This window comes from Vicia villosa, linkage group LG2 (genome assembly GCF_029867415.1).
Source record: "Vicia villosa cultivar HV-30 ecotype Madison, WI linkage group LG2, Vvil1.0, whole genome shotgun sequence".
NCBI lineage: Eukaryota > Viridiplantae > Streptophyta > Magnoliopsida > Fabales > Fabaceae > Vicia > Vicia villosa.
This window is the reverse complement of record NC_081181.1, coordinates 40,184,002-40,198,217: the sequence shown is the minus strand read 5'-3', so window position 1 is coordinate 40,198,217 and position 14,216 is coordinate 40,184,002. Positions and strand designations below refer to the sequence as shown.

Genomic DNA, 14,216 nt, shown 5'->3' with positions numbered 1-14,216 from the left:
TAGCCAGTGATAGCATGAGAGTCAAATGAGTAAGAGCGATATATGTATGAAGTCACTATAAGCATGTTAATTGATAGCATATTATAGTATCAATAATATTTTTGGAAGTGAACAACAATAACGTTACCGCTTTCTCAACTTTAATGGCAACCTTTAATCAATGTGGAATGACGCCTGGCTAGATGATGAACTACCTTTACGCTAAGAAAAATGTTAGCAAAAGAGAACATATATATATATAAAGTAAAGGAATAATATTAAGAGAGAACAAACGTAATTAGCCCAAATTAGAGATATCGAGTATCCCTAATTCCCTACGAATGTTGAAGTATTGCTCCGTTGCTAGAGGTTTGGTGAAGATGTCAGCTAGTTGCTTCTTGCTTTCTACATGTTCAAATGTAACGTCTCCTTTCTCTACATGATCTCGTAGAAAGTGATGTCTTATTTCAATATGCTTGGTACGTGAGTGTAAGACAGGATTTTTACTCAAGTTTATGGCACTTGTGTTATCGCACATGATAAGTATGCGATCAAGTTTAATACCAAAGTCAAGAAGTTGTTGCTTGAGCCATAATATTTGTGCACAGCAGCTTCCAGCAGCTACATATTCTGCCTCAGCAGTAGATAATGCAACCGATACTTGTTTCTTGCTATGCCAACTTATCAATGAATTTGAGAATAGATGACACGTTCCACTGGTGCTTTTCTATCGGATTTGCAGCCAGCAAAATCTGAATCGGAGAATCCTACCAAATGACACTCATTTCCCTTTGGATACCATAGGCCATATGTAGTAGTTCCACGTAAGTATCGCAGAATTCTTTTGACAGCTTTCAAGTGAGATTCTTTTGGACAAGATTGATATCTTGCACACATACACACACTAAACATGATGTCTGGTCTTGAGGCAGTAAGATACAATAGTGAACCTATCATACCTCGGTATAATTTCACGTCAACCTCTTTACCTTTCTCATCTTTGTCTAGATTAGTATTTGTTGCCATAGGTGTGTCAATTTCTTTTGCTTCACTCATTCCAAATCTTTTGAGCAGCTCCGTACAGTATTTAGTTTGATTCACAAACGTTCCATGACTGAGTTGCTTGATTTGTAGGCCAAGGAAGAAATTTAGCTCACCCATGAGACTCATCTCAAATTCACTCTGCATAAGCTTAGAAAAATCTTTGACAAGTTTTGCATTAGTCGACCCAAATATAATGTCATCTACATAAATTTGGACTAAGAGAATATCTTTATCTTTTCTTTTAATAAAGAGAGTAGTGTCAACTTTACCCCTAGAGTACCCTTGACTAAGGAGAAATTTGCTCAAACGTTCGTACCAAGCCCGAGGGGCTTGTTTAAGACGGTATAGAGCACGTTTCAGCTTATAGACATGAGTTGGATATATGTAATTCTCAAAGCCGGGTGGCTGAGCAACATAGACTTCTTCATTTATATAGCCATTTAGAAAGGCACTTTTAACATCCATTTGGAATAGTTTGAAGTCTTTAGAACACGCGTAAGCAAGAAAGAGACGAATAGCTTCGAGACGTGCTACAGGAGCGTATGTCTCTTCATAATCAATACCTTCTTCTTGATTATAACCTTGGGCAACTAATCTAGCTTTGTTTCTAGTAATAACGCCGTTTTCATCAAGTTTGTTACGAAAAACCCATCTAGTGCCTATTACTTGATGATCTCCCGGATGAGGGACTAAGTCCCAAACATCATTCCGTTTAAATTGGTTTAATTCTTCTTGCATGGCCATTAGCCAATGCTCATCAAGTAATGCATCCTTAGCGTTTTTCGGCTCAACTTGTGAAACAAAAGCAAAATGATGACAGAAGTTACTTATCTTTGAGCGTGTTGTAACGCCCCTTGAGATGTCTCCTATTATATTGTCAATTGGATGGTCTTTCACATTTGTCCAGGCCTTGGGAAGTTCTTCATTGTTTGAGATGCTTTCTTTTTCATTTTCATTGTGAGACTCATCTTTCTCTCTCTCAGCATCTTTCTTTACAATACTTTCATTCTCGTCTTCCTTATCCTTGACAATGTCTTCAGTGGACGGACCTGCACCATTAAATGAAAGACCTTTCTCGACATATTTTGCATAAGATTCATCAAAAGACACGTGTACTGACTCTTCTACTATAAGTAATCTCTTATTATAAATCCGATATGCTTTGCTAGATTGTGAGTAACCAAGGAATATGCCCTCATCAGCTTTAGCATCGAATTTACCAAGATTATCCTTACCATTGTTCAAAACAAAACACTTGCAACCGAATACATGGAGATGAGATACATTTGGTTTTCTACCTTTTAGTAATTCATAGGGAGTTTTGTTTAGTATAGGACGTATTATTATCCTATTCAAAACATAACATGCTGTACTAATCGCGTCAGCCCAGAAATACTTTGGTAGATTACCCTCATTCAGCATTGTTCTTGCCAGCTCCTCTAGAACCCGATTTTTACGTTCAACTACTCCGTTTTGTTGAGGTGTTCTAGGAGCTGAAAAGTTATGCTCAATCCATGTTTATCACAGTATTTTTCAAAAAGAATGTTTTCAAACTCTCCACCGTGATCACTTCGAATTGCAACTATTTTGTTGTTCATTTTGTTTTGACATAATCTTGCAAATTGTGTGAAAGCTGGAAAAGTTTGATCCTTACTAGGTAAAAAGATTGTCCAACAAAATCTCGAGTAATCATCGACAATGACAAAACCATAGGTGTTTCCACCTATGCTTTTAGTCCTTGAAGGGCCAAAGAGATCCGTGTGAAGTAGTTCAAGAGGGCGTGATGTTGAAACCACGTTCTTTGATTTAAAAGAGATTTTTGTTTGCTTTCCCTTTTGACAAGCATCACATAGATGATCTTTTGAAAACTTTATTTTAGGTAAGCCGATTACTAAATCTTTTGAGACAACTTTATTAAGTAAGTCAAAATTTATGTGAGCGAGACGTCTATGCCACAGCCATGAGTCTTCGCTCAGAGCAACTAGACACTTGGTACTAGACTTAGATACCTCATCCAAGTTTAGCATGTAGATGTTGTTTACTCTTAAGCCCTTAAACATAATGTCTCTTTTCTTAGTATGTTCTATTGTGCAGCCAGAATTTGTAAACATTACTTTAAAATCTTTGTCACACAATTGACTTATACTTAAAAGATTATGTTTAAGACCTTCTACTAGCAGCACATCAGTTATAGTAGTGGTAGAAGGGTTACCTACACTTCCTTTACCAAGTATGGCTCCCCGATTGTTATCTCCATAGGTGACATACCCCTTTTTCTTTGCTTGAAACTCAACGAAAAGAGATAGGTCTCCAGTCATGTGTCTTGAACATCCGCTATCAAGGAACCACAACCTTTCGGCAATGTCAAGACACTTTTCCTGCAAGATTAATTTAAAGAGGGAGGTCCCCAATTTTCATTGGGTCCTTGGTAGTGAGTACACAATTTGTTGCACTTAGGCAACCATTGAAATACTCCTTTAGGAACTAAAATTCTCCTAAATTTGCATTTTTCAATGGTATGTCCCTTTTTGCAACAATAATGACAGGTAATATGATGAGAATATGGAGTTTTGCTAGTTGATACTTTTGGTACAAAAGTGTATTTACTATATAAAGGAGTATACGATCTTTTGAACTTATTTGGATCAACCGCAAAAGTCACTTTTGGTTGTAGAGCCTTATCTAACTTGGCTTTTAGATCTCTTACTTCTTTTTGCCAAATGTGACATGTCTCACAACCAAACCATGACGTAGGATCTATTTCAACTTTGTCCTTTTGAATGTCTAGCATAGATTGTTTTAAAGCTTCCATATCCTTTTCGGTTTTCTCAACTTTTGATTCAAGATATGAAAATATTTTCTTATTTGAGGCCAAAAGTTTGAAAGCTTTAATTGCATCTCTATGTAATTCTTCAAAAGCAAGTTTTAGTTGAGAATGAGATACCTTATCTACGAGTTCAGGTTTAAGATGACTTACAGCTTTCTTTTTCTTGTGTTGATGAGCCATGAAACATAGGTTTGCTGATTCTTCTTCATCGCTTGATGAGCTTTCACTAGATGAATCACTTTCCCATGCTATGTAAGCTCTTTTAGATTTGTTATGACCTTTGCTTTGGTTCTTCTCCTTTTCTTTCTTAAGGTATGGACAATCCAGTTTGTAGTGACCGGCTTTCCCACAATTGAAGCAAAGACCTTTTATTTTTCCCTTGTTGTCGTCATCTTGTTTGAACATGTTTGATTGCTTTCTATAGTTGATCAAGCCTTTGTCAGAATGTTTTGCTCCATTTTTCTTTAGATATTTGTTGTATCTTCGCACAAACAGTCCCATTTCCTCATCATCGGAGTCTTCGTCATCACTTGTGTCACTATCCTTTGGCTCTCGTTTTGAGGTCTTGGAGCTCGAAGCTTTTAGAGCTATTGACTTCTTCTCTACCTCTTTCTCCATGTTCTTTTCTTTCTTTGTCCTTTTCTCATGCATGTCAAGGCATTTAAGGTGTTGTTCATGTTCCTCTAGTTTACCAAATAGAGTTGTGATGTCTAAAGTGTTTAGATCATTTGCTTCCTTTATTGCTGTAACTTTGGGTTGCCATTCCCTGTTCAAACATCTTAAGATTTTGTTAGTAGCAACTGCATTGGAAACAGGTCTATCAAGAGAATTTAACCGATTTTTCAGATGAACGAATCTCTTCTGCATGTTTTCGATGGATTCACCATCTTCCATGTGGAAGAGTTCGAACTCTTGAGTTAACGTATTGATCCTAGCTAGTTTGACATCATCCGTTCCCTCGTGGGCAACTTGCAATGTGTCCCACATAGCTTTAGCTGATCTACAATGGGAAACACGATAGTATTCATCAACTCCTAGAGCTGAGATTAGAATATTTCTCGCTTTCCAATCGTATGCATATCTCTTTTCATCTTCAGCATCCCAAGTATTTTCTGGTTTTGGAACAACTGCACCAGCTGCATTTGTCATGGTGATCTGAAAGGGACCATTGACAATAGCTGTCCAGATGTTCCTATCAATTGCATTGATGTGGACACACATACAATCCTTCCAATAGCCATAGTTTTCACCGTTGAAAACTGGAGCTCTATTGTGAGCCCCTTTAGGTCCGGAAGCCATCTTTCCAATAAGTGTTTCACGTAGCACGGAATAAACCAGAGCTCTTGATGCCACTTGTTAGACGCTGGCCTTAGGATCTAGAGGGGGGTGAATAGATCGTTCACAGTTTTACGGATTTAAACGACTTTTCAGCGGAAGTGATTCTGAATCGACTCGCGTCTATTCCGAACCACTATCGAAACGATTATATATGTGTTTAAAAAACCAGTCAAAGACTTGAGGTAAGTGATAAGAGAATATGTTGCAGAATCAAAGCGTTGCTCTTATTGAAAATCAGATTAACTTTTTGTATGATGGACAATGTTTGCAATGCAGTAAGATTGATAGAAACAAATATACAAACACTTGGTGATAATGATCAAATTGAAGGTAATTCAATGTGTGGTGGATTGTGATGTTTATGTAAGTTCTTAATTCACAATCTTAACACTCGAATCGTTGATCAATTTGCTATTATAACCAAATATGAACAGAATGTAAATGAAAAAGTAAAAGCGACAAGAACACGATATTTGTTTAGGCAGTTCGTCGATCGTCCTCGCTACGACTACGTCTGCCCCCAATTCCAAATTGAAATTGGGTAATCTTTCATTAATGTTGAAAGTAGTATATACAAAGAAGATAACAAAGCGATAAACGATAAACCAATTATGTCGATCCTTTGAATCTTCTTCCCCCTTAATCTTGAGCAAGATCAAGGTTATCCAAGAGCTTCACTTTGATTCCCTTCTGCAGTGTCTTGATTCCTTGAACTCCCCGTTCCTCAATCGTTACACTCAGCCGAATCCTCAATGAACGTCTCTTGATAAAAACCCCCAAGAACCACCCATCGTGGAGGACAAAACCCGCAGATTTTATTCACCAACAAACCCCACAAACCTTCACCCACTAGGAATCTTCAATTCCGTTCCATGGATGTTATCGAACTCATCACTAACCCGCAACGCAAGAATGATTATGTGTAATTGTGTTGGAGATGATGAAGAACGAAGATGAGAAGCGTTTGTGTATCTTTCAGTCGTTGGTGTTGCATTTGATAAATGAACCTTTGACAATATATATGATAGCTTAACAGTTGGAGATGAGAGAAACAGAATTTTTTGGCATTCTTGATCAGTTAGGTCGACCTCTTGTAGTGCTTAGGTCGACCTAGCAGAGCTTGCAGAATTTTGCTCCCAGTTAGGTCGACCTGTTTAAGGAGTAGGTCGACCAGAATCCTCTTCAAATGCATTCTGGGGACATTTTCTCAGATTAGGTCGACCTAGTCGTTGTGTAGGTCGCCCTAGCAGACTGGTATGTAAATTTCATCAATTTAGGTCGACCTAGATGATGTGTGAGTCGACCTAGCAGAAGTATATGGATTTTTCTCCATTTTAGGTCGACCTGGGTTGACAGTAGGTCGACCTAACTGCTGGTTTTCTGCATTCTTCTTGATCTGCTTGTGTTGAGTCGACCTATAAGTATAATAGATCAACCTGTACTATCATGAGTGATCAATGCTTGCTTTTCTTTGAGTTTTCTGCTTCCGCCTTGTTGTTTGAATGCTTATTTGAGTTTGCCATGAATCAAAAACATCTTTGAGTGTAATCTTGTATTCACAATCTGAGGCTGAGTGGTGTCAGAGCAGGCTTGATCAATTGAATTTGATAGAAGAAAAGAGAATGACGGCTTTATGCCATGGTCAGTTGTACCAGAAAAGAATGAAGAAAGCTTTTGATAAAAAGGTTCGACCTCGTGTATTCAGAGAAGGCGACCTCGTGCTCAAAAGGATCTTGTCTTTCATCTCTGATTCAAGGGGCAAGTGGACTCCTAATTTTGAAGGACCATATGTTGTTAAGAAAGCCTTCTCTGGCGGTGCATTAATTCTTGCAACTATGGATGGAGAAGAGCTCCCACGTCCCGTGAATGCTGATGTAGTCAAGAAATACTTCGCCTAAAAATAATAAAAGAACAGCTCACTAAGTTGAAAACCCGAAAGGGCGGCTTAGGCAAAAAAGAGCGTCTCGGTGGATTGAAAACCCGAAAGGGCGGTCCAGGCAAAAATTAGAGACATAAACAGAATAAAATACCCGGTGGACTGAAAACCCGAAAGGGCGGTCCAGGCAAAAGTTAGGGATTCATGGCAAGTAACTACATCAGACAAGACTTGATCATCAGCAGTCATCCGTTTATCATAAGAAGTTCAACACATTTCAACGGAAGCCTTTGCTCAGGAATTCCAAGTTGAGAGAGAGGATAGGGTCATTACATTTCAATGTACCTTTTCCATAAAATTACCACTTTCCAAACTTTGTAATAATCCATGGGGTCTTGCCTTTTGCAGGCTACCATTCTATTAAAAAAGTTTGAGCCTTTACCTTTTATTGGCAATCTTATTTCTTTCATATCTCTCAAAACGTCATTTATTGGTGATAGTAATTTTTGAAACAAAAAGAAAATTGATCTCAACAAAATCCTTTTTTGAAATATATAAAAGAAAGTTTTACTTTGATCCATTAGTGCATTACAAGGAATGGATATGTTGATATATTCATATGCAAAAGAAGAAGAATGTGTTCCACTCAATGCACCTTTGGCCTGGTTCGAATATGGTGTAGAACTCAGCTGCTGTGTTCTCTCAGCTCCGATGTTCCCCTAGTGTTGGGTAGCATTTATTCTGAAGCCATCAAAAGATTGTTATAGCAGTTTCTGCTCTGGTGTTCAGCTTGAGACATGCTTGATTACGTTATTTTCGTACTCCATCTCTTGAGTTAATTCTTGTGCTAAGTTTTGGCAGCATATGCATCATTAACATGCATCAAAAACAGTCATACATTCACATTTGCTATCATGAAGTTTACTGTCAAACAGATTGCTCTTTCATTTAGAGTGTCTTAAGCAGAAAAAGCTCACTTTCCTTGAAAATCCCCACTGAATTTGTTTCTAGGTGGATAATATGTTTCAGTTATTCTGTTCAGATGTCTACGAACAGAAGACCAGTGAGTTTCTCCCTCACTTGGTCCAGTCTTTTTGGCAGCTTCTTTCCATTTGGTCATGGATTGAATTTTGGTCGCTGGATGATGAATGTTGAGATTATGCATTTGTGTTTGCATCCTCAAATCTTTGAAAAAGTATTATTGATTGCTCTTCACCGTCAGTGATACGAAGGGGCATCTCTTCATACCTTAAGTGGAACGTTGGTATGTGTTATCGTCAGTGGTACGGCGGTACATCTCTTTCATCGTCAGTGGTACGTCGATGAATTAGCTCTTTTTATATCATCAGTGGTACGGTGGTATATCTCTTCATACCTTCAGTGGAACGTTGGTATGTGTTATCGTCAGTGGTACAGCGGTACATCTCTTTCATCGTCAGTGGTACGTCGATGGATTATCTCTTTTTATATCATCAGTGGTACGGTGGTATATCTCTTCATACCTTCAGTGGAACGTCGGTATGTGTTATCGTCAGTGGTACGGCGGTATATCTCTTTCATCGTCAGTGGTACGTCGATGAATTATCTCTTTTTATATCATCAGTGGTACGGTGGTATATCTCTTCATACCTTCAGTGGAACGTCGGTATGTGTTATCGTCAGTGGTACGGCGGTGTATCTCTTTCATCGTCAGTGGTACGTCGATGGATTATCTCTTTTTATATCATCAGTGGTACGGTGGAATATCTCTTAATACCTTCAGTGGAACGTTGGTATGTGTTATCGTCAGTGGTACGGCGGTGTATCTCTTTCATCGCCAGTGGTACGTCGATGGATTATCTCTTTTTATATCATCAGTGGTACGGTGGTATATCTCTTAATACCTTCAGTGGAACGTCGGTATGTGTTATCGTCAGTGGTACGGCGGTGTATCTCTTTCATCGTCAGTGGTACGTCGATGGATTATCTCTTTTTATATCATCAGTGGTACGGTGGTATATCTCTTAATACCTTCAGTGGAACGTTGGTATGTGTTATCGTCAGTGGTACGGCGGTGTATCTCTTTCATCGTCAGTGGTACGTCGATGGATTATCTCTTTTTATATCATCAGTGGTACGGTGGTATATCTCTTAATACCTTTAGTGGAACGTTGGTATGTGTTATCGTCAGTGGTACGGCGGTATATCTCTTTCATCGTCAGTGGTACGTCGATGGATTATCTCTTTTTATATCATCAGTGGTACGGTGGTATATCTCTTCATACCTTCAGTGGAACGTTGGTATGTGTTATCGTCAGTGGTACGGCGGTACATCTCTTTCATCGTCAGTGGTACGTCGATGAATTAGCTCTTTTTATATCATCAGTGGTACGGTGGTATATCTCTTCATACCTTCAGTGGAACGTTGGTATGTGTAATCATCAGTGGTTTTTCAAGTGAATCAAGATTTTTCTTTTCTTTTTCAAAATTCATTGTATTTTTCTTTAATTCACTTGGAAAAGACAAATTTTTAGGCTCAAAATTGGTTGCAAAAGATCGCACGCTAACGGGTAACCTTGTTTATGGTGGTTTTTCTCATACTACTCAAAAATTGCCTCGATCCCTTCTAAGTTCTAATGTCTCATAACAAAGCAAGATTAAATATGAATCATTTGAGTTAACATCAATTGCTAGAACACTCTTATTTTTGTACAAAGTGGAAGTCCACTCACTTATCTAGTTTTGTCCTAAATTCGATTCAAACATAAACAAGATTTCCAAAATGCAATGTGACTCAAAATTTGTGTAAAGCCCGTAATTCATAGTCACATTATAATCTACAAAGCAACAAAATGCTTAACTTGGTATGAACATCATCAAGAATATTATCATCACCATCCAAATTTGATGTTGACACACCTTGGTACACTTTTCTTCTTTTAGAGCATCACTTCTATTCCAAGACAAACACAAAAAATTTATGTACACATCAACATATATAATATATATGTACAAGATTATACTACTTAACACAATATTATAACAACAAGGGCATACATTGCCCACACAAGAACAAATTACTTAAAAACAATAATTAATCAACAAAGACATATATTGCCTACAAAATATGTTCGGGTGGCACAAAAGTAGTCAACAACAATAGAAAATTAAACTACTAAGTCTTGAACATAAAATAAAATAAAGCGCTACTAAAACTAAACATAAACTAAACAACATCAGAAAATTATCACAACACATCCTCAATCCTCATCATCATGCTCCATGTCATTTGCTTCTTCATCCTCACCATCCCCCTCTCTGAAAAATGGCCTCTCCGCAGGCCATGCACAATGAGCCTCATAATCCTCATTAGTAGGGAAATAGGGAACATCCGCCAGATTAACTTGGTGGCGGTACAACTTGCAGAGAGAATCATGAATCATAGCCTGTGATCTCCGGTTAGCATCAAAATAGGCTCAATTGTACCTGCAAGCTAACTCTTCATTATACCTTCCACCAGCAGGAGGAGCCATGTTCTGTGGCTGAGGGTGTTGTCGAACACCTAGCTTAGGAGAGCAGTGCCTGTTGATGTAGCCAGTGTTCACAACACTAGTGAGATTCATACTCACCACATCAGGAAGCTCCACACCAGCTTTCTTGCAGAGTCCCATTATCAAACCAGGAAAACCAAGCTGAGCAGCAGGCTTCGTCCCTAACTTGTGACCACTTGAAGCCACGGTCATAATCTCTTGAGAGATGATGTGTGCAACATCCACTTATCCACCTGTCATAATCCAAAACAATAAACAAGACATATCAATGATTAGGTCGGAGTTGTGGCTTCTTGGCTTAACGTTGTTCAGGAGGAAAACCAAGTATAGATGTGCCATTTGATTCATGTTTGCATCTGTCCATCTTCTGAATGTAACTGGAAGGGTTAAGAGTGAACCCTCGGTGCTCAAAGGAAAGCAAATCAGCAACCTTCTGCATATTCCAAGTTTTTGCAGCAACCTTCCTAGCATAGGCACACTTCTCATTTGCTGCAAGGTGTGAAGGTCTACCCAGAAAATCATTAATCGCATCCCTAGAAAACGAAACAACCCTACCTCTCACATAAGAGTTGTACGTGTACCGCATCTCTTCAATTGGTAAAGCATTGGCATAAAACTCACGCACAATGTCCATATTGACTTGAGTTTCAAGAGAGAGCAAGGCTTCCCACTTGCGAGCCTTAATGTTCTCCAAAAATTGATAAAAATTATTGCTTTGTGGGAGATCAAAAACTTTCTCTGGCCAAATCTTTCTACTACACAGCTTCTCAAACCTCTTCTGCTGCAATGGGCCTAGAAACCTGTGAGAATCAAAGGGTGGTGGTTGTGGAGCGGCACCGGAGCTTGATCCGGTAAGTTGTCTGGCTCTCTTTCCACGATCGGCTCTTGACGACATCTAAAAAAAATCAACAATAATAGAGCAAACATCATCAAAATAGGGTTAAATTGACAATAATATCATTTTGCAGCATCACATAAGTCAACCAACCACGGGAATATCCACAAAAAACAGAAAAAAATTTATGCACACAGCAGGGTCCGCTTAGCGGACCTGCGCAGATTCTGAAATTTTTTTTTGCAGATAGCAGGTCACGCACCAGACAACAATGGGGTTGAAAACCCCATTCCACAACACACTTAAAACAGTAACCAAGCAAAGGAGAAGGAATGTAAACATGCAAAACTTATAAAACCCTAAAATCTATAATCTAACCTAACCTAAATCTAAAATATACACAAATGTTCTTGCTAAAACAGAGCACCTAAACACTATCTAATACTAAATCCTATCTTTAAATCTAAAAAGAAACAAATCTAATGCACAAAGCCTAACTTCTAGTCTCTTACCATCAAAAAGTTAAAAACAAAATAACACTCCATACCTTGTTAACAATGGAGGAGACAAAAGTGCTTGCAGAAAATTGAACAAAACTATTAGGTCTTGATGGTTGAAAGGGTTTAAGATGGTGGAGAAGAAAGAGGGAACCAAAAACCTTGCCAAATGTGGTGAGTTAGGGTTATGAACCCGGATAGCCACATATTTCTGTTTTAAATGGGCCTTTGGACCTGTTTGGTCCATTGGGCCCTGTTATTTTTTTTCTAGTTTTTCGCAGGTCCGCTTAGCGGAGGGGGGTCCGCTAAGCGGATGACAGAAAACATCAGTTTTTCTGGTTTTTATCAAATATGCCCATTCCAACTTTTCTCCACCGACTTTCCACCCATAAAAAACACAATGTACAGAGGATACTTACAATGTTGGGGTGCCTCCCAACTAGCGCTTTGTTTAACGTCGGTGAGCTCGACGGTCTGAGGCGGCTTTACGGATCAAAAAACAAAACGGCTTCCGAACTTTGATCGACTTCACCACCATGATACAGTTTGAGTCTTTGGCTATTCATTGTCCAACTTTCATTTGTTGTCGGATTTTCAAGCACAACCGCTCCATATTCTTTCACTTCCTTCATTCAGAACGGACCCGACCACTTTGATTTCAACTTGCCCGAAAACAACTTCAATATTGAATTGAATAAAAGTACCATTTGACCCTCCTTGAATACCTTCTCAACAATCTTTTTATCATGGTATCCTTTCACCTTTTCCTTGTAGATTTTGTTGGATTCATAGGCTTGTAAACGCAATTCTTCCATCTCAAGCAATTGTAGCTTCCTCTTTTCACCACTTGCCTTTGGATCAAAGTTAAGCAATTTCAATGCCCAAAATGCCTTATGCTCCAATTCCATGGGTAAGTGACAACTTTTCCCATAGACCATTTGGAACGGAGTAAAACCAACCGGTGCCTTGAATGCCGTACGGTAAGCCCATAACGCTTCATCCAACTTTTGCGACCAATCTTTCCTTGATGAAGAAACAGTTTTTTCCAAGATTCTTTTGATTTCTCGGTTGGACACTTCGGCTTGACCATTAGGTTGTGGATGGTAGGCCGTTGTTACTTTGTGCTTCACACCATAATGTTCTAAGACTTTTTCAAGTTGAGTGTTGCAAAAATGTGAGCCACCATCACTAATGAGAATCCTTGGTGTACCAAACCTTGTGAAAATGTTTTTCTTCAAGAACTTGATTACGGTTTTTCCATCCGCCTTTGGACACGCTAATGCTTCCACCCATTTAGAAACATAGTCAACTGCAACCAGAATATATTCACAACCAAATGATGATGGAAATGGTCCTACAAGTTCTATACCCCAACAATAGAACACTTCCATTTCTAACATATTGGTCAATGGCATTTCATTCCTCTTGTTCACTCCACCACTTCTTTGACAATTGTCACAACTTTGTGCATGCAAGTAAGCATCTTTGAATAACGTCGGCCAATAGAACCCGGATTAGAGAACTTTTGTCGTCGTCCTTTGCCCACCATAATGGCCACCATAAGGTGAGTTATGACAATGCCACAAGATTCTCTTTGCTTCTTCCCTTGTCATACATCTCCTCAACACACCATCCACACCAATTTTGAACAAATAAGGATCATCCCACACATAGAATTTGGCATCATGAAGGAACTTCTTTCTTGCACTCTTACTCAAATCCTCTGGTATCCATTCCGATGCCTTGTGATTGGCCAAATCCGCAAACCACGGTGTTTCTTGCACCATGAACAACTTCTCATCCGGGAATGATTCCAAAACCTCTTCTTCTTTGTTGGTTACTTCTTCATTCACTAACCTTGACAAATGATTCGCTTCCAAGTTTTCTGCTCCTTTCTTGTCTCTAATCTCTAATTGGAATTCTTGTAACAACAATATCCACCTAATGAGCCTTTGCTTTAAATCCGCCTTCGTAAGAAAATATTTTATCGCTGCATGGTCAGTGTAAACAACAACCTTCGAACCAATTAAATAGGACCTAAATTTTTCTAATGCATATACAATAGCTAGTAGTTCTTTTTCAATTGTGGCATAATTAATTTGTGCTTCATTAAGAACCTTACTAGCATAATGTATAGCATGAAAAATTTTTCCTTTTCTTTGACCCAACATCGCTCCTACTGCATAATCACTAGCGTCACACATTAGTTCAAAATCAAGTTTCCAATCGGGCGCTATGATTATGGGTGCGGTAGTCAATCTTTGTTTTAATTCATTAAAAGCTAAAAGGC

General features: G+C 38.7%; 1 pseudogene; it reads right to left on the bottom strand.

Moving 5' to 3' along the window:
- The window catches only part of LOC131648904 (uncharacterized), a 98,079-nt pseudogene that overhangs the window by 81,862 nt on the left and 2,001 nt on the right, over positions 1-14,216 (bottom strand).